This window comes from Semicossyphus pulcher, unplaced genomic scaffold (genome assembly GCF_022749685.1).
Source record: "Semicossyphus pulcher isolate SPU_LCO1_2020_fin unplaced genomic scaffold, fSemPul1.0.p SCAF_6, whole genome shotgun sequence".
NCBI lineage: Eukaryota > Metazoa > Chordata > Actinopteri > Labriformes > Labridae > Semicossyphus > Semicossyphus pulcher.
In genome coordinates this window covers 12457155-12478645 of record NW_027211737.1, presented here as the reverse complement: position 1 = coordinate 12478645, position 21491 = coordinate 12457155, and the positions used below count along the sequence as shown (strand labels likewise).

General features: G+C 42.7%; 1 protein-coding gene across 1 annotated transcript in view; it reads right to left on the bottom strand.

Annotated features, from left to right (window-relative positions):
* Nucleotides 1-21491, bottom strand: part of commd10 (COMM domain containing 10) — a 73055-nt gene that overhangs the window by 4132 nt on the left and 47432 nt on the right. The gene's annotated exons all lie outside the window — the stretch shown is intronic.

The following is a 21491-nucleotide window of genomic DNA, read 5'->3' as shown; positions in this document are numbered from 1 at the left end:
CATAATGTCCCAGAGTAAACAAAGTTGTTGTGAGTGAATGATTTGGAATAAAAATTGGGCACGCAGTCAAATTAGCCGAATGATGAACACTCCCTCTGCTCCCAACAGCTCCGATCTGAGTCTCAGTTCAACACAACTCAGTTCGGCATTGATCTCCACCGTGGAAAACACTTTTATAATGAGGAGGAAGCAGCGCTGCATAATCAGATATTTGGGTTGATGGTCTTTGGTGTGTTCGGATCACAATAACGACGTCAGCAGAGTTAGAGAAAGGGAAGAATCACTCGGCTGCTAACTGAGCCGTCTCTATTATTGCCTGACTGAGGTAAAACAGGGGGCAACCCGAAATGCAGCTTCAGAGTGAAGAATAAGATGTCGATCAAAACTGTGCTACAATAACTGAAGGCAAAAAGGCAGACTCTAACACTGCTGGGTGAGGATGAAAGTGTGTTTGTGTGTGTGTTTGTGCTAGATTGACAGTGTGTTCTGATGAGAACTTCCAGGTACAGCTGGGTTTGTGTGTGAGACAGAGAGACAGTTTTGTCTTGAGAAGATATGCAAAAGGGTGTGTGTGTGTGTGCGTTTGCATTTATGTGTGTTAAGCCCGTCCCATTGTTCCTCAGGGTTGAGAATTTGCCAGCCAGTAACCCAACAAGGCTCTGACAGATCTAGGCTAACACTAATGGGGATAGGATGTATCATCCTCATCATCACAGCCCTACACCACCAGTATGCAGACACACAAATACAAATACACACACACTTCTTATCTGTCTGAGTGCCAGAATCCAGTGTGTTAGGATACAGGAAACAGGATTAACCCATGACGATAATCATTAATTCGCCCGCATCTGGTGTTCCATATGCGCTGCATGTTAGGGTATCATTACAATATAGGCTACACACTGTGGGAGATCCAGTACATTACACAGAATACACTAACAAAAGAGCTCATGAAACAATTCAATTGATATTTATTCAAACTTCTCCTTCAATAACTGCTGGAAAGTGGGACTTAATGTTGTTGCAGCTCTCGGTGCAAGCTTGATAGCTTTCCACAAGGGTCCTTGAATAATTCCCTCGATGAGCCGGCAGAGCCAGCGAGACATAAGGTTCAAGATGTCAACATTTTCTTTTTAGGGTAATTGTGAAAGAAGCTCTGTAAGGATATTCTGATTAATTGTAACCTTATTTTCGTAGCCGTAGAGCACTGGTTAGCGCTGTCGCCTCACAGCTAGAAGGTTCCTAGTTTGGATCCCGGTTCGGTCGAAGTGGGCCTTTGCATGTGTGGGTTAACTCCAGGTACTCTGGCTTTCTCCCACAGTCCAAAGACATGCCTGTTAGGTTCATTGGTGACTCACTGGGAGCATGAAAGGTTGTCTGTCTCTACGTGTCAGCTCTATGATTGACCAGCGATCAATCCAGGTGTAACCCCGCCTCTTGCCCAATGAGAGCTGGGATAGGCCCCCTGCGACCGTGAACAGGATAAGTGGTATAAGTAAGTAGTCTCTGAAATCTGTGATTGTGTCAACATAGCTAAAGAAAAGTCTGACAGAAGGAAAAACATGGGCAGGCAGGTTTTAAACAAACCCTAAGTTAAGGCACTTTGACTGACTTCCTGCTTCAACTGTGACCTACCACACTGCCTTTGGATGTGGATGAGATTTATTTCAAAGACTTCTACTTTGAAAAACAAGTGGTACATAATCCATCTAAAGTGACTTTATGTCATACTGTACGTGGCTAAAATGAAGGAAATGTCTACATTTCGGCCTTCCACTTGGTTCTCCCGCTTCGGCCCAGTCTGAAATATCTTAATTATTGGCAGTTTGTACTCAGACTCATGGTCCCTGGAGGATGACGCCTACTAGCTTTGGTGATTCCAAACTACTTTTTCTCTAGCACCATCATTTGGTTTGTTGTTTTTGTGAAATGTTTCAACACCTGTTACATGGATTGTTGTGCATTTGTGCAAAGACTTGTATACTGAGTCACAAGCTCCTCAGAGTGTTCACTTATACAGGGAAATATCTCTTTATCTACAGATTGGATTGTCAAACATTTTGGACTTTTTCTCAGAGGCAACAAGAGTTCCATCCATCCATTATGGAGCCTATCCCAGCTGTCATTGTGTGTGAGGGGTACATCCTGGACTGACTGCCAGTCAATCACAGGACTGACACATACAGACAGACAAACCTTTCACGCTTACACCTACGGGCAATTCAGAGTCACCAATGAACCTCACAAGCATGTCTATGGACTGTGGGAGGAAGCCGGAGGACCCGGAGGAAACCCACACATGCACGGGGAGAACACGCAAACTCCTGATAGTCTTGTTCTTTTGCAACCTCTCTGACTGTCCTCATGCTCATGAGTTTGTCCCCTTTAGACTTTGTGGTCGTAATGTGTTTCCAAATCTCAGAGGTAATGCAATGAACACATTATATTAGAGATAAAAAATCACAGCCAAGATGACAGAAAGACAGAATTTGTCTCCAAAGTAAATGGTGCAAAACTGAGAAAGTCAACACTGCCTAAAATCCAGGGAGAAGCTCCTCCGGTGTGTTCTGCTTTTTTCAGCCTGTAACTGCTGCATTTATGTTAAGAGGAGACCAATTTGATCATTTTAAGCAACAGGACGTTTTCTGCTCCAGGTATAGTGAAGAAATCAATGTATCCAATTGAAAAGAGAATGACACGTTCAACAAGCGGGGCTTTTATCCCATCAAGTGGTTACTGGTGTCAGTAATGTCAGTTTATATAAGAGCATGGCGTACAGAGTCTGTGTGAATGGGGCTGGTTGGACACAAATTGGCACTCTTCATTAATTATTTGCCTCGGTGCAATAAAGGACAGCTTGGATTTAAAACACTTGTTGAAGCAGTGATTTTGCTGTTGAGTGCTGTTCAGACACTGAGTTTCTTACTTCTCAGTGACAAAGTAAAGACAGGCAGGATGGGCATAAGACAGGGGAGAGGGAGTAAAGATGGCACGGAAGACAGATTGACCAAAAACAATGAGGGGAGGTGAGACAGTGTTGTAGTCAAGTCACCGAACCTTGAGTCCGAGACAAGTCTCAAGTTCCCAGTGTTCAAGTCCGAGTCACCAAAGAAGACTCCGAGTCGAGTCAAGTTAGCTAGCAGCTAGCTAACGGTAACGTTCTAAGCTTAATCCAAAATACAACTTGACTTGGTCACCCATCAACACCAGAGGGTACTAACGACGCTCATTACCATCAGGTTAACAGCTCAGGTTAACGACTCACCCTTGATTAAACATTAGCATACTAAATACATACAGAGGCTTATATTTCTAGCTCTGTCCACCGGTCACTTTAGAACTGAAGAAGCCTTTCTGATGAGAGGTGAAACGTCTACAAGAACTTCAACCAAGTCCAGTTGCCTTTTTGGATCAAGCTTAGAATTACCATGACTTGTATGACTCTACCTGTATGAGAACCTTCACAGAAAACAGTGACGTTATCAACATCAACTTAAGCATCTCATTTATCCGGGTGCATCTTGTCTGTTAAAGTCTGAGGTTGTCCCCATCTTCTCATTGATGGTTCTTTTACATATTGAACATGTTGCATTGCTCTTGCATTTACTGTACGATCTTTAAAAGCAAACGCCCGATTCCTTGTGCCTTTTGCTGAAGACGGCATGTGAACACAGGTAAACACAAGTGCTAGCCCTTGCTCAAAACTGAATAAATAATTAGGTACTAAAAAAAATAATGAGTCTGACCGCAGTCAATACTCGAGTCCAATTTCAAGTCCGAGTCATCAGTGCTCGAGTCCAAGTCGGGTAACAAGTCCAGATAATCAGGACCCCAGTCGGACCCGAGTACAAATCCTAGACTCGAGTACTACAACACTGACGTGAGAGATGGATATAAGAGAAATGAGCAGCAAAGTGAAAGAGAGAGAAAAGACGGAAGTGAAACACGACAGAAAACGTGAGCTTTACTCGATGATGAAAATCTGTGATAGCCCAGGAGAGCTTTCATTGTAACAAACAACCACAAGCCTCATCAAACATCACCTCGTAAGAATTCACTGACAGAAAGAATTTGCCTTCAATCCAGTTATGTATCTTCAAACATAATATAACATCAAAGCTGTCTATAAATTCACAGAGACTGTCTGCTGGGTGAAGTCATCTTAAAATATGCATGGCAAAGTCGGCACCAGACAGACACCAAGTGAAGCAAATCAGGCTCAAGTGTCGACAACAAGTGCCAATCAATCTTCTGCTGGCTTCTGAAAGATGGGAGCAGTCTTTATAAAAGTGTGTGTGTCTTAACGTAAGGCTGTGAAGTTTTTAGGAGTTGTGCATTTAAGAATTTAATTACTGCTATTATTCTGTTGTGTGCTCTTATTCAAGTCATATATCTCATTACATAAACACACTCTGCTGCACAGTAGAGTGTAAATTAATTTTTTGTTGTTTGATGAGTGATTTTATTTAAATTAATCTCAATTAATTAACTGGCTTTTAAGTATTGTCTCTTTTATCTCCCTCATTTCTTTTCTTCTTCCCTGTAAAGCACATTGTAACTTAGCTCTGAAGAGTCCTATAAATCAGGCGTTCTAGCTTGCCTCTTGAATACATGATGCAGACGATGTTTTTACAACAGCAGCTGCTAACTCCTTCTCTAAGTCTGAGCAGGTCACAGGAAGCAGCATTGACTGTTTATACGACTGGTGTGTGTCGTTACAGGTAGCCGTCAGGAGATCAGGGTCCGGAAAGACCTGTTTGAGTGAGAAAAATGGAGAAATATGCTGTTCATATCTTACAAGTATGAGCTCTTGCATTGTCTTGATTGGCTAACGTGACGACCCCTCCCACTCTGCCTGCCTGTCTTGTTGTGCTGCTTGTCTTTCAGTCTTCAACCTTTTTCCTTTGTTTGATTTGTTGCGTCCATCACATGCATCAATCCACATTTTCACTCATCCACACACCTCAGACCTGACACTACTCTCACACAAACATGAATATAACATTAGTTTGTTGGATAAGTCGAATAAATTACTTATTTGACTGCTTTATCTGTGTGGCCTCCCTTTCTGCTACCAGCCCTGAGCCAGGCAGTAACACTCACACAGTGCATAACTGGGAGATGCTTCATTGCAATGCAGAAAAGTTAAACTATTTTGTCAAATAAACCTTCTTTTTTCAACAGTGTCCTCTGTATTCAATGCAGTGTATTGTCACTCGCATATTTTTGGAGGGGATGAAATGTTTCTCTGCGCATTTAGGTCAAGAATAAAGCCCAGCCTACAAAGAAGAATGCAGCCTGTAATCAATTAGTTTAACTTGTTTACATGATACAATTTTTCTTTTGATCGTTCTGTTAAAAAGGTTTAAACTTTTACTTTAAAGCCGTTTTAGGTATCAATCGGTTTTGGCCCTTTTATTCTGAGTGAGGTATTTAATGGAGCATTAATATTCTGTTAAACAAATTAGGGCCTGTGTCCACGAACGGCATTTTTTTTACTGGCAGCGCCTATTTTCTATTCAAAAACAGTTCAGCATCCTCAACACAAAAACACCCTCAGTGCCAGCTGTTTTTTGTCCCTGCGTTCTTAGTTGGAAAATAACTTTTGGAACACCGCCGCACTCTTCAATGCCACTTCTCCCTCACCGACCAATCAAAATAAAGCGGGATTTCACTTTGTCAACACCAATGGCAGAGGAGGAGGTGTTCCTTTTTTCGAGGGTACAGCTTCCAGGTGTAAAGTTGCTGCTAATGCAAGGACACGATTCCTTTACATTGGTTTTTTACGTTAAATTTTCTTGAACAAACGCTAACATTAAGCTTACAGAGCGGTTTAAAATACTTAATGGTCACTACCGAGACAAGCCGAAGTGCTGCGAGACAAATTTCTAAATCTAGCAAAAGTAAGTGCTGTTGAGGAACACTGTGGGCGCTGCAAGCACACAAAAAAGCTGTTAGTGGACACAGGCTCTTATTGCAGCGTATTGTCACTCTTAACACTAATCTTAAGGCGTGTAAGTGGAGAACCATACGTTCCCCGCACATTTAGGTCAAGAATAGAGCAATGCCAGAAAGTATGCAGCCTAAAATCAATGCGATTAACTTGTTCACTTGATACAATTTTTCTTGTGATCGGTTTATGCAAAGGTTGAAACTTTTACTCTGAAGCTGTATCACTTGTTTTGGCCCTTTATGTTCTGATTCAGGTGTTTCCATGGAGCATTTCTTTTCTGTTTAGCCTCTGGGCCTTTATACAGATTATAATCTGAATGTATGACTCCATATTATTTTAGCTATTATTTGTTGGCGCAATCAGCCATCCCGGAAATATCATAGGTGGGAAATGAAACCAGGTTTTCCCCTCAGGCTGGTCCTTTTATCACATCACATTCTCATCAGGTGTTACTTGACAACAACACGATGACTCGTGGGAAAAAACCTAATCCATGTCCTTCTGGTTGTTACAAAGAGTGTGACGCATGGGGATTTTTTTAGGCCTCATAGCCCACACAGAAACACAAACAGCACAAATGTTCCCATGTATGCATTACATCCCCTAGTTTTGGCCGTTCTAAGTGTTTAAAATCTTAATGATTTTATTCCACCACAATTAGCTCTTCTTCCAGAAAGGCACAAAATGTGCAGCAGTTCATCCCTAAGACTAAACTGCTTTTCTGCTTCTTCAATGACACCAGCACAGCATTAAATCAGCATCAAAGGAGAGGGTTACTGTAATTTTGCCAGCTGAAGCGCTCTGCAGCGAGAGGATATGGTATATTACAGGTCCTCTGTGGCCTCGCTACATTATGTGTCTTCTGTGACTCGGAGCTCGGTGACAGTTTGTCCAATTGGAGCTCCCTGCCGCTGCCTGGTCGCTGACTTTTGCCTGACGGAGAGAAATGTTGACAGTGAAAGACAAAGAGACGGATAGAGAGACGGAATGCACAGGAGGATGAGCTGTCAGAGTTTGGCAACCCTTTATCCCTCCTACACACACACACACACACACACACACACACATATATATATTACAAAAACACTTGTGCCTTTACTGCTTTAATGCAGCTTACACACACACACACAAAAACACATTCCTTTTTGTTTTTTCTGGCTTCACACACATCCAAAAAATGATTAGGAAAAGATCAACAACCCTACGTGCCATGACTACACACACCTCTACAACATGATGAGTGAGCAACTGCAGGTCTGTCTCTCTATCTGGTCGATCAACTCGTCAGCACGCACGACTTCTCCTCAGTTTCTGTCGGTCAGCTTACAGCAACCTGGGTATATGCGTCTTTACTGTTTGTCAGTAAGCTTACAATTCACGCATTTCTGCCAACCTGTCTGCCAACCTGTCTCCCTGTCCTCCTCTCCGTCTTTGTACCAGCCAGCGTTCACAAGATTCACCGGCTGTCTGAGCATCATTCTGCCATCGTGCTGAAGGATGATCAGCAGAGGTTACTTTATGAGGGTTGCCTGTCGCTGGGCACGCACGAAGGTGACGCCACATATAAAACTGAGGCATGAGGACTCTGGGTAATATTTTTTAAACAGGAAGTTATGTGGTATAAAAGTGGCATCTGTCAGGCAACTTTCTGTATGCAAGTTCAATCTTTATCTAGGATGTAAAAAGGAATACGTCACTGAGACAAAAAGTAAATAAGTGCATACTTTGCTTGTATATAAGAGTGTGTTTGCTGTGTTTCAGGGTGCATACTGTGTTACTGTGTGTGTTTGTTCAGCTGCGTAGCTGTCTGTCACTAAAAGCAGATACTCTGTCAAAGGCAGCTGTGCTGTCAAAACACTCTTTTAATGCCTCAATAAGGATTTTTGTTATTTGCTTCGGTGCTACAGGTGTGCTGCCTCCTCTTTTATGTCGGGAGTGTTTCTGTCCATCTGTCTGAGCCTCATCAGAAGTGTTGAGGTTTGATGAGTTTGTAGCTGACTCACTGAGGAGGAGGAGGAGAAGGAGGAGGAGGAATGCAGATGGGAAGTGGAGGCAGGTCAAAGGTTCATCTGAGGAGAAGTCGTTAGCAAATTAGCCAAAGCATTATGAAGAGTTTAATTACTAGCTTTCTACTCATTATGGCACACTAATCAAATGTAATGTAATTTATTATTCATCTAATATGTGGTCTAACTATAGCAACAACAATATTGTGACTTAGACTTCTGAACATTTCATAATAACATCATCTATTAGAACCAGGCTTTCTCAAACTAAGACATGTTCTGGGTATTCTCCTAACTAGTTAGCTTACAGGCTATTATGAGAGTGTGTATACAGTGATGACTATACACATTTGGACAGGATGTTTGTGTAGTGTAGTGATTGATTTGCATGAAAGTGGTTGGTGCAATGTCCCTTGTCCCTCATGTTTTTTCATTAGTCAAACTACTGAGGTGTTTTATCTACAATCATACAACAGTTAGGTCCAACCAAGTAATCTGATCTGAAGAGGCATTCCACGAGTGCTGATATAGAGAACAACGTCACTAAGACTTTTCACTCTGTGTATCACTCCGCCTCAGCCAGGTGTTCTGAATACTGTTAATTAACATTACAGCAGATTGTGTATGTCTACAATAATCAAGCTGGTTCCTCTAGATCACACAGCAGACTCTTATTTCACTGGTTGATGATAAATACATACAGATAATGACATAAGCTGTGTTCCAATCCAGGGGCTGCAGCCTTTGAAGGAGGCCGTCTGCAGAGGATGCCTCATTCATGGCCTGCGTAGACCGTTAAAGCCGAACTAATATGAGACGGCCTGGTCTACGGAGGATTTCCTGTCTGTTCATCAGCTGTTCCCGCACTTAACCTTGCGTCACCAAACGCCTGTCGCCTAGCAACGGGTAGCTAGTGGGCTAACTAGCTAGCATAACTAACATCACGTAACTTATTATTTTATACTATTAAGATAATTTGTTTCAAGAGCCCTTTTGTTTTTCTAAACATGTGTAATGCTAGCTATCCGACTGAGTTTAAACCAAAAACTGAAAGAGCTTTCGAAAGTGGGCCGCCTTCAAGGCGCCACTGTGACGCAATCGGTCTTGAAATACGACCTTCGAAGGCTGCAGCCCCTGGATTGGGACACAGCTACTACATGATAAAAAAAAAAAACAGCTGATCTGTGGTAACATGTTGACACAGAGTGTAGGAGAATGTTTGGGTTGCTTGGCAACAACCGTCCAGTTTCAGTTAAGTTGTGACTGTTACTGTGACTGATGACGATATATGCACCTTGAAAGATCTTCCCACTTCAATTTAATCAAATACGCAGTTGTCCCACCCCCTCCAATACAAATAATAGGATAGGCCGATCAGCTGTCAATAAAAAACGGTGATGCTCCGGGTAAGTTTGTCAACGTCTGAACCTAACCAATTGCAGCAATGTTGCAGCAACCTCCATCAACAGGTCGGGTCAGTTATGCTGTGCGCTAGTTGAGCTAAAATGAGGAGTTTATTAGAAAGCCTGTTTAGTCAGATTTATGATGGACAATGAAGGTGGCCACGCCAAGAAAAAGCAGAACACATACTAAATCCACGGGGAGTGGGAAAGTATGTATGCATCATCTGTGGTACCAACGTTTCAGTCAACGGATGAATCAACATGGAGCGCCACCAGCAGTTACAGCGATGTAATGCAAGTAGCTCTGGGCCACTTTAATTTTGTCAAAGACCCCTGGCTTAAACAAACATTGTTTAATCTAACAGCTACTGAATCAACACTCAATCACACTTATAACTGTGACATTTCATTGACTGATTTTCTGAGGAGGAATCATAATTGTTATTTTTGGTAATAAAATATGTTTTTAAATTTTCCTAAAAAGGCCATCATTATTATGTTTGCATGTGACTGTTGACTGTAAAGGAGGATATAATATCTGAGGTTGCTTTTCCATGTTCTCTTAACATTTTTCTACTCCATCTATTTTATGTCCTTTGGTTTGAAACACAATCCCACCTGAAGGTATAATGAAACCAATCATACCACCAAAAAATGAAAAATGCAAATCTACTTTTCCATTAAACCTGGCACACTTCATCTGTTGATGAAGATCGTGTAACAGGATGGAAAGGCCCAGAGGAGCTAAACGGAGCTTAAGGTGAAAATGTTTCGTCAATTCCCAGAATGTCTTTCAGCTCCAGAGAGAACAGGAACGAACATGTTACGTTTAACAGTGAGTGGACTGTGAGCTGGACAGAGCAGAGGCAAAGAGGGCAGTTTTCCAATCATAAAAAGTGACCCTTTGTTGTCTGCGGACGCTGCAGGCAGCAAAGAGACTGCATTTCCTCTGCCACGGTGGCTTCCCAAATATGGTTAGCATAATGGGAAATCTGACACCCTTCACTTTTATTCGGACACCTGGTGGTGCATGACATTGTGATTATTACATGCAAAATATAACTTTTTTTTGGTGCTAGGGGTCTGCCAATCAAATCAATAACAAAAGGTATAGTTTGATGTGGTCGTAAAGTAGTGTGGGATCATGGGAGTTGTTGTCTTTATTGTTAAACAACCACAACAGTTGATTTAAGTGTATATATGACGTGGCTTAGGGACAAGTAAATGTATTAAAGTTACATGCATGGTAGGTTAGCTTCAAGCAACGCAGTAGTTAGCTAACGTTAGCAGTTTGTCCTCACGCTCTTATCATCTGGTGTTTCCTGTTTTCCCTGCAAGGCCGCAGCCAAACATGAATAAAACTCAGCATGACCTTGAATAAAATAACGTGTTAAGTTTGATTTTGACCATTGCTATAAACATGTGACAGCCAACAACAACGAAAAGAAATCTATAGTTCAAAAACAACCATGTTTAATCTTCCCATGACCCTTTGAGCTCACAGCCGTGCAGAAAAAAACAGCCCATACAGGAGCCACATACGCCCCGTGTGTGCTGCTGAAAGGGGGGCACCACGGAGCGCTTTCCACATCCACAACAGCTCCGTGTATCGCGCAGTGACAGACACGGAACCTCAAAACGTCAGCCATTCACTAAATGCCTTTCGACTACAACAAATAAGAGCTGTCAGAGCCAAACACTGGAAACTGTCAATCACCTCTGGTATTTATAACAGAAATGAGCACAAGCAGATATGTGCGCACACACACGCAGGCCCACGCACACACAGGCCTGTTTTCCAAAATATAATAAGTGAAAAGAAAAGTTTTTTTCCCAAACCTCCGTCAGACTTATGACATACCAGAGACGACATGATGGGAACCCTTTCCTGTACAGTAAGCAACCTTCAAAATAAAAGAGGCCAACATGTCAGCGTCATTCTAATTTCTGTGATGTGGAGGAAACACGGGGGAACAAACTGGCCTAGAACATTCCATCAGTATAAATATCTCATCCCTCCTAACTTTGACGTCCTCTTTTAACGGGCCTTTTGATAACGCTCTCGTTCAGTCTAAAGTGTGAAAACTGCAGGGAGTAAATAACAGCACAGAGGAGAGGAGTGTACTGAAGGAGACACAGTGGGAACTTTGACTACAATCACAAGAAAAACAAGGCAGGAAAAATAATAAACAAACCAGGCCTATTCTTTGTTTGGTACAGAGGCAGGTGCTAGGAGGAGGCTGCAGGTTCAAGGACCACAAGAGAAATTCCTGAAAACACACCTGGACACACACACAAGCACATACACTGAACACACACGGGCACAAAGGCCCACACACACTATAACACAAACAATGATCACACACAAACGTATGGGCACACATCCAGGCAAGAGTATGGACACAGAAAAACACAAATTCTGAACTATTGTGTGCTTGTGCACTAAAACAGTGGCTCCCATACATAGATTGTAGATAAACACTATAAATATACACCGATCAGCCACAACATTATGACCTAATATTGTGTAGGCCGCCAAAAGGGCCCTGACTCGTCGAGGCATGGACTCCACTAGAGCTAAGGTATCTCACGCTAAGACGTTAGCAGCAGATCCTTTAAGTCCTGGAAGATGTGAGGTGGGGCCTCCATGGATATTAAAGGAGCATCTTGTCCGGAGTGCCTCCTAACCGATGCTCCCTGGTGTTAACAACCTGCCAAATTATACAGTCCTTTACCATCACCAAAACAATGGAGCTTGTTTGTCCAGCACGTCCCACAGATGCTCGACTGGATTGAGATCTGGGGAATTTTGAGGCCAAGTCAACACCTTGAACTCGTTGTGTGCCTCAAACCATTCCTAAACCATTTCTGCAGTGTCGCAGGGTGCGTTTTCCTGCTGAGAGAGGTCATTAGGGATCACTGTTTCCATGAAGGGGTGTACTTGGTCTCCAACAATGTGGTATGTGTCAAAGCAACATCCACATGAATGGCAGAACCCAAGGTTTCCCAGCAGAACATTGCCCAAAGCATCACACTGCCTCTGCAGGCTTGCCTTCTTCCCATAGTGCATCCTGGTGCCATGTCTGCGACGCACATGCACTCGGCCATCCACATGATGTAAAAGAAAAAGTGATTCATCAGACCAGGCCACCTTGTCCCAACACTCTGTGGTCCAGTTGTGACGCTGACGGGCCCATTGCAGGCACTTTCGGCAGTGGACAGGGGTCAGCATGGGCAGCCATTGCTTTCTGGAAGGAATTAGTATGTTTATGCAACTGTGATGTAACCGTTGTTTTGGCAAAGGCTTATATTGAGTAAAGCTTGAGGCCACCTCCATGTAATATTATGTGCCCACAGAGAAACTTTCTCATGTTTTACATTGAACCCTGCACTGGAAGACTTTGAAAAGACATCACACACACACCCTCATTTTTCTGTGACTCCTTTTTCATATTGAGGTGCAAACAGAAATCTGTTTGCTTGTTCCTCTCTTGTCGTCCATCTATCTGTCCTCGGGAAGATGTATTGCTCCCTCTTTCATATTCCTCTTCTCTATCTCTGTAACTTCACCTCCGCTTCTTCCTCCTCACGTATTAAGTCACGCCTTGTTATAAACAGGCCATCAGTGAGCTGTCCATCCGTATCCCGGCTGTGGACTGACATTTATCAAGAGTCAGCTTTGCCTTGAGCCTTCCTGCCACCCTCGCCATCCCCGCATGAATACAGAGGACCAATTAGAGGAAGAGCAGAGTTTCTGTCTCCATGGCTGGACCACAAACATGAAAATACACCCAAACAGCAGACAGATGGAGGGTTGGACCGAGGAAGGTTGGTAAATAAAGGCAAAGGAAAGGTGAAAAAGGAAGAAGAACGAGGGAGGGAAGAGGGTTACATATTAACTAACATTTCTGGCACTGAAAGAGGCTCTTCTGAGGAACACAAAATGACTTTCACAGCAATGGGAACACTTCCCACTGTGCTAAGTGGGAGCTATAACAAAGGCAGAAGACAATAAGTTGGTTGTGAATAACAGACACATAACAAACTTGCCTAATAAACACAAAGCCCTTTTAAAAGACATTAAACACACTGGGACAGAGTCAAATTGTTCTGTAGGCTCTTTGAGCAACGATGAGGTTTGACATTTATCAGCAGCAGGAGGCAGCGGCTGGTTAAACAAATCACATCCTCACTGCTGGCCTAAATAGGACACGGCTATTTTGCCTATTGGTTTTGTCTCACATGGATGAGGTCGCTTATGTCCTGTCTGTGCAGTTTGAGTGTGTGTGCTCGTTCTTTATTTGTTTGTGTGTGTGTATTGTCCATCCACCTCCCCACTGAGAATCCACCACATCCTGTGTTGTGGTTCAGGGACAATGGGAACATGACGAGGCCTCCAACAGAGCGCACTGCTCCCACATCCGCAGCTTGAATCTTCACATGTCATGCAGCAAGACACAGTACAGCATGAACATGTGTTACAATTATTGATGGCGACGATGATGTACCTGAGAGGAATCCATTCATATATTAATCACCGGGAGGAGACAGGAAGACAGGAAGGGGGAGAACAAAGCCCCATCAGACGTTGAATCTGGAGCATTGCCGGCTTCATGTCTGTTATAGTAATTAATATTTGCCTTTCATACACAGGCCTCCATTCTTGAAAACTTCCATGTTGACTGAACTGTAATTAATGTGCGCATGGTATGCTGCATCTGACACGCAAGACTTTATGCAACATGGGAAGTTAATGCATCTACAAGATCAGTAACCACCAAGACGTGCAACCTCGCTGTCAACTTGTCTCTCTGACGACAATCACAGGCAACCAAGCAGTTTCCAAACATTCTTACTAAAGCAACTTGGGTCTTGCTCCTTTAAAAAGTCTCACTTTAGAGTCATGTCTTATGTCGGAATAATACCGTACAGCATTAACTTCTTGGTCTATCATGACTGATCTGCATGCTCCGTATTATATACAACTGTGCTAATCGCCTGCTAGCCTTTACTAGCATTTTGACTGCTGTCATCCACACTTGAGTTAAGTGGAAAATCCTGAGAAGAAGAGATGATGAAAGAAAATGTATGTAATTACTGTTGATGTAATGACTTAAGGTTTGTGGTACTGGCTGACACACAGCCCATAAACATCAGGTGTTCTCACTTATGTCTGATTACATCTTTTCTCAATGATGTGTGTATTTGGATCTGGTTCACCATGTTCCCCAAAGGTTTCATGTGAACACCCCTCTTTTGGTATTAATACGTTTTTGAAAGCTTTGAGTCATGATTTGAGTTCATGATTAGGAGGTTATGGAGGTTCATTTTTGGATGGATCACTACCTGGTATGCCCAGAGGCCTCATCTTTTTCCTCCGTCATCATGCCTTTGCATTTCCTTTATTATAGTACACACTCAATACCAAGTCTTCTGGTGTCCATGTTGTTGTGACCTAACATAAACAGAGACACCAAGAATACTGTTCTCAAGAGTAATCAATCAGTTACTTCGATCAAGCACAAGACTGAATGGGCGTGAACAACCTGTTCTGGACTACAAACGTTCTTTTTGGCTGACCACCGGGGTCAGCCCTACACCCGGGTCTGTATGTGACTGACTTAGTAACTAACTGACTGAGTGAGTGGTCTACTTTACTTTCAGAGCCCTTGAGAGATTGTGACATCGCCATGGCGGATCATGGAGCATACTGGACCTCAACTGATGCGACTCTCTGTCCATACGGCTCTGGATACTTTTTTCGGGGAGCAGGAGGGGCTGCTCCTCCGCTGCTCCTCCGCTGCCCTTACCTAGGTTCGCAGCGTGCACCTCCTTTCAAACATGTTGTCATCGGCCTTATAAGGACAGTCATACGGTCAGCCACATACTAGTACATGTCTTGTTTTTGTGTGCCTTTATTGACAGAGAGGACTACATATAAATAAAGCTATATATGGGACGCCTAGTTTAACCGCTGCCCAGAGCCGGCCCGAGGCATAAGCGAACTAAGCGGCTGCTTGGGGCCCCCTGGCCACCAGGGGACCCCAAATCGAGAAAAAATAATTCTATTTTTTTTTTTTTACATATTAAATAAATTAAACAAGTGACATAAATGAGTGAGCTTTACCCAAATCTTTGGGTAGCTCTCAGGATAGCCTGCACTCTGCCTGTGACAGTTGCCTCAGCAGAGAGGAGCTTTTCCAAGCTCAAATTGATCAAAACATACCTGAGATCCTCAGTTGCCCAGGAAAGACTAAGTGGACTTGCTGTTATTAGCATTAATAACAAAGTTGGCCAAGCAATACCATACAATGATGTCATCAGTGACTTTGCCTCCAGAAAAGCTAGGAAGGAAAGATTTTGAGGACAGTTACACTGTATTGAGACTGTGAAAATATTATTATTTCTCAACTGTTTTCAACAATAATTGTCATTGTTGAACCCTTTATGTTATTATGTTTCTGATTTCTCAGTTTTGTCATTATTTTAGCAAATAATTTATTTGATATGTTTTGTGACAGTTTGTTTTTAGTTAATAAAAGAGTAAAGTCAAAGTTAAAAGTTTTAAAAGCAAAAGTGGAATACGGAGGCACTTTTATTATTTAAGTATCTATTCTTTTTGGAACATTTTATTTTTGATTATATTAATGTTTGTCTGTTTTGTTTTTATTCTGTACTTGAAGATTGCTAATTTAATTCATTTTAATTTGAAAAACAAGTCATTAAACTGGTTTACTTGTTTACAACAAATGCAATCTCTGCTGTTGTATTTTGTCATTTTTCAATTCGAGTTCAGTAAACCACACTTAGTACTTCACTTTGAATATGAAAGTTTAAAATAAATTTGTGATTTTAGTACCCTCTAAGTTTAAAAGGTGACTGGTTTGGTGTAAATAACAACTATATTAATACAGGGGTCTACCAAGCCCAGGGGGCCAGAGGTCTAGAGGGGCCAGGAGCCCCAAAACATGGGGGCGGTGGGGGGGTCCTTATGCATCTGTGCCCAGGGGGACAGTAGTTCATAATCCGTCACTGTAGTAATACAATTTATAATGTAAAGTTATAGTGTGACATTTGTGTCAATAATTGTCAAGCGCAGGTGACTCCGCGGTGGTGGGAGGGGGGCCCCCAAATCAAATTCTGCTTAGGGCCCCCAAAAGGCTTGGGCCGGCCCTGCCGCTGCCTCAATTTGCAAACTGTCTTATGCTTCCGATAGTTTGATGAAACTATTTAGACAGCTGTCATTGGTATGGGTTTGAAGTCTTTGTTAACACAGTTTTTCATCAGAAGAATTCGACACAACCTCCACCTGACTACGGGTCTAATCACTCAGGGTAATTGAGAACACCTGTGAGCTTCTTGCAGAGCCTTCATCCCCAGGCACGTTATAAAGTAAAATGGGTATAAATATTTTTAAAAAACAGTTTTCAATATTATGACATATTCTTAACAGTTTTTTTTTTTTACTTATTAGTATTGTAAAACAGGTCAATAGTAATCAATGCTAATGTCATACAAAATACCATGGAATCACGCAAACACATAAAAAATAAGATGAAGAAGAGTTTTAAAATAATAAAAATACTTCTTATAATAAAAGGTAAATATAATCAATAAATAACACTCATTCTAATCAATACAAAATGCTCATGGATATTTAAAATGAATAATTTCACATGGCTCTTTGATTTCACAGCAGCACACACACAGGTGTGACTAATCACATTAACGATGGCTCTGTTCCATTAAAGCGTGACAAAAGGACGCCGGTGATGAGAAACCTAAATTTAATTCAGCCATCTTTAATGTTATTAGTTATACCTGTATATTTCAGGCTTTGTCATGTCAAATAATCTGCTGTGAAAACGGTCAGAAGGCATTGACAGCTGATGAAGCAGGATGCAGGAGGAGAGACACGCAGAGAGACAGACAGGCAGCGACAGTGGTGTGAGAGAACAGAGTGTCCTCTGCTGGGGGTCATTTGTGAGGTCATTAGGTCACCAGTTAATGAAATAAAAGAATAATAAAGAATCTCTCTGTTCTGTTAAACACAGAGAGCGGTTGTTTTGCTGTAGTGTGTCCTCTTTCACCCACCACTTCCCACCCTACACACACATCAATACACCCGCATACACACACACACACACACACACACACAAGTACTATTTTCCTCTCTGTGTCTGTCTTTTTCTTCACACACACACACACACACACACACAGCTGACAGCCTCTAGGTGGGCAAGGGTGGGATTTTCACACGCCTCGCTCCCCAGAGCCCATTCAGTACAGTACACAGCACGGCAGCAGGACACACACACAAAGCCGGGGATTGTCTGCACCCAGTGGGCCACTCGCTGAACTAGAATGACAGAAACACAGTGAAGCATGGATGCAGATACATACACAGGCTCACTGCAGACATGCCTGAACCCACACACACACACACACACACTCATGCGCGCACACTGCATGAGACTCTGGGCTTTATTTCTGAGAAGCAGAGGCCTCTTACACTTTTTGGGGCCCATGGTGAGAACACATGGATGAACAGAGTCACTATCAAATATACAACTTTACAAAAACTACAAAGAAGCTCAATAAACTCTGCTGTACATAGAAGTAAAACTGTATAAATAGTATTTTATATCAACCTAGCATCAAGCTTTTGCTAAGTTAAACTCACTTTGACACACGCTCAGCTGCTCTACTTTGATGGCCCCCTCAAAGCGTCATAAAGGGACTTTTGAGGCATTTTTAGCAGTTAATTCATAAATAATAGCCAAAGCCCTCACTCAGGGGCCGTATAAAAATAAACATTTGAATGCCCCGCACTGTTCTTTTAATAAAAGATTCTGTTCTGCTTATTTTATTAAGCATGGCAGAAATATAAACAGTTCCTCGTCTCTTCTACACACTCTTCAGGACAGATAGGACTGCGCTGAAAGGAGGGAGACAATGGAGCAATTACTAATTAGTTATTCCAATTTAAAGTGTTTCTTTTATTACGTACGCACTTTGAAGTGTTGTGTTTTTGCTGCATGTTGGACTGTAGCACCAAGCTGCTGTTTTCCCCTTCTTTTTTCAACCAAATCCAAGGTCTCTTTCTCATTCTTTCCCCGTCTTCCTCTTTTCTCTTCTCAAGTCCTCTGTCAGCTAACACCAGCAGTTTGGTCTTATAACACACTGCCTCTGTCAAGTATGCTCTCTTCTGTTCTCACCAAGCGTGCTACACAGCAAACTGGACACGCGAGAGGTTGAAGGCAGCAGTTAGACTGGAAGTAGAGGGAAACTGAAAACAGTACTGGATAACAAATTCAATGATTGTGAGCAGAGGGAACACACATCCAAATGTGATACCCTGTCAAGTAGCTTAGCATCATTTACAGTTAAAAACACATCATTTTTCACACACTGGTGCTCTGTGCAGGCCTTCATACAGCCTGAAACCACTCAGTCAGCTCTGTCCCTTTAAGAAACCCCGCCCCTACAAGTCAGCTTTCTTCTGATTGGCCAGCTCTCCGGCTGCATTTTGTGACGTCACACTTTCAATTTAAAGAGTGACACTACCACCGAGGCAAGAAAGACAGTGCAACCCTTTTTACACTGCCAGTTGAAGACGGGATCATTAAGCCTCTGTTATGTCTCGTCTTCAATGTAGAAAGCACGGAGGCGGAGCAGTGGGGCCAAGTTGTTCCGTCTCTGAGTCGGCATCGGAGGTAGTAACAGAGGCGCAACAGAGGCGAAATGGCGTCTTTGTAAACAGCGGAGCCGGTAGGCTTTGTTTCGGCGCTGAGGCGGAAACGCAGTGTAAAATGGCCTAGCGATTTCTCAAAATAAACACAAGCTAAGAGAAACTGTCGGCCAGTGATGACACATTAGGTTTCCACTTAAAAAACAAAGAAAAACAAAAATACATAAAAAAATACTTCCTCATGGCCTCCACACGCACTCTTGAATATGTAGTTAGTCATGTTGAGTGTAAAGCTTCCGTTTTTGGATATTTCCGGCCCCCGTCTTGCAGGGTGCGTGCATCCATCGCGCTTCAGAGGCAGCATGCTAACATCTGTGCTCTTCAGTGGCCTCTGTAGTTAACTGACGACGACTGGGACTATCCGCACCACCGCCACATCCTCCATGCAAGCTTCACCCTGCTCAGCAGCCCGAACTTTAATGAAAAACACTTTCATGCAAGGAAGGAGCACGAGAACATGCACGCACACAACCAAATGCACGGGGTTAAAGTCAGGGGAGTGCTTTTTGTGGTGCCAGTGACAGTCCTGAACTTTGATGACAAATCTTCTATGACCAATTCTTCTCCTCCCTCTCTGTGCCTCGCATCCTCAAACTTCTCTCCCCCGAGGTAGAGCCACATTATAATTCAACCACACGGGAATCCATCCCTCGGTTCTCTGGGGGAAATATGACAGCTCCTCAACCCCTCTCTGCTCCTCTCTCCCTACTGTGGTCAGTGTCGAACAGAGTCTGGTTCCGATCAGGCCGCCAGTCGGCACGTCTGCAATGCGTCATCCGCCACATGCTGCGGTCGCTGGTTTCTCCGTGGCCCGAAAGTCTAAAAGCCTAAACCAATATGGGAGGAATAAGAGCTTCTCATTGATTTGATTCATTGCCGGTGCCTTGTGTCAATAACTGTTTCTGGTGCCTGGAGATTATGACAGACATCAATCATTCAAGCTTCCTGTCATGAGTATCAGTTGAAATTGACTTTTTTTGTTGTTTTCTGGACCAATGACTGTATATAAAGAAGGACGACGCGTCTCCACCTCCTCTCACTGTACAAAACTGCAGCCTAAATCCCCCCTGGAGCGGGCGCTGCCATCTTGCACACTTAAAGGCAGAGTCTGCGCAGTAGAGATCAGCTGGTGAAGCCGCACTACTGACGTCCCGCCCCTTCCGCTAACCAAAACACAAAAACACACATTCAACTTACAGAAAAAATGGCAGAGATCCCTCATGTTGGAGGATTTAACAGCAGAACAGCTTCTTGTGTTGGTCTGAAGCAGATATTCATGGATATGACGAGTTCAATGATTGTTTTAGTTATGTTTCCTCAGAACGATCCTCCTCTACTCTGCTAATCCGGAACAGATCGGCTGCAGGAGTCGGATTTGTCAATAGAGCTGTCAATCATGATGGCACACCCCCTTTTTATAGCTTCAAATAACTAATTAAAATAAACTTAAGTAACTATAATGGCAGAAATCATGTTTGAGAAAAATGTATTTGACGTGTATTTTGATTTTATAGTTTGACTCATGTCCCATCTGTTAACATGGAGGAGGCGGGCTTTATGAGCTATACTGCAGCCAGTCAGCAGGGGGCGATAGCAGTGTTAATTTTGGCAACTACTGTATTTTAGATTGAGTCTTAGTTTTCAGACGAAAATGTTTATTAGTTTAAGTCACATTTTAGTCATTTTTACCATTTGGTGTTTAAGAAAACTCAAAACATTTTCGTCCAGTTTTAGTCAATAAAAAAGTCGTCACTTTTTGGTGAAAATGTTTTCTCTTTTGAGAAAATATAACAGACTCCTTCTCTTCTCTTACTTTAGGTAAAATTATTACTTTAAATCTCAGCAGATCATCTGTACAGTAAAAGAACAATGAGGACACAGCATCTAAAGATCGCTTCTCATTAAAACAGTCTGACTGAAGCAGACGGCCGATGGTCGCTCCTTTTGAGAAGAAGAAGCGTCTCATGACACGTAAAACATCCCTTTTTCTGTGAGCGTGCACAGAGCCTGAAGCAGAAAGCCTGAGTAACAGAGAGAGTTCACAACCACCTTCTGACAGATTAAACACACAGTGCATTCTGAATGTCCGACAGCACGGCGCTAACATTTTAGTCCCGTCTCGTCTTGTTACGTGTCGTCAGAGTTTTTGTTATCAACAATCTATTTTTAGCTCGTCAAAGCGATCGTTGTGTTTTCGTTAACGAAATTAACAGTGGCCGATAGAGATGCTTTGGCTTCACTTTTGGGGACCTGCCGTGTCGGCCATCTTTTTATACAGTCTATGTTCTTAGATCGGACTTAATCTATCAGCGAGTTTCTGTTAACAGATCCAGCCGGCTGAGGCGCCAGCAGCAGGCAGAGACTGACACACACCA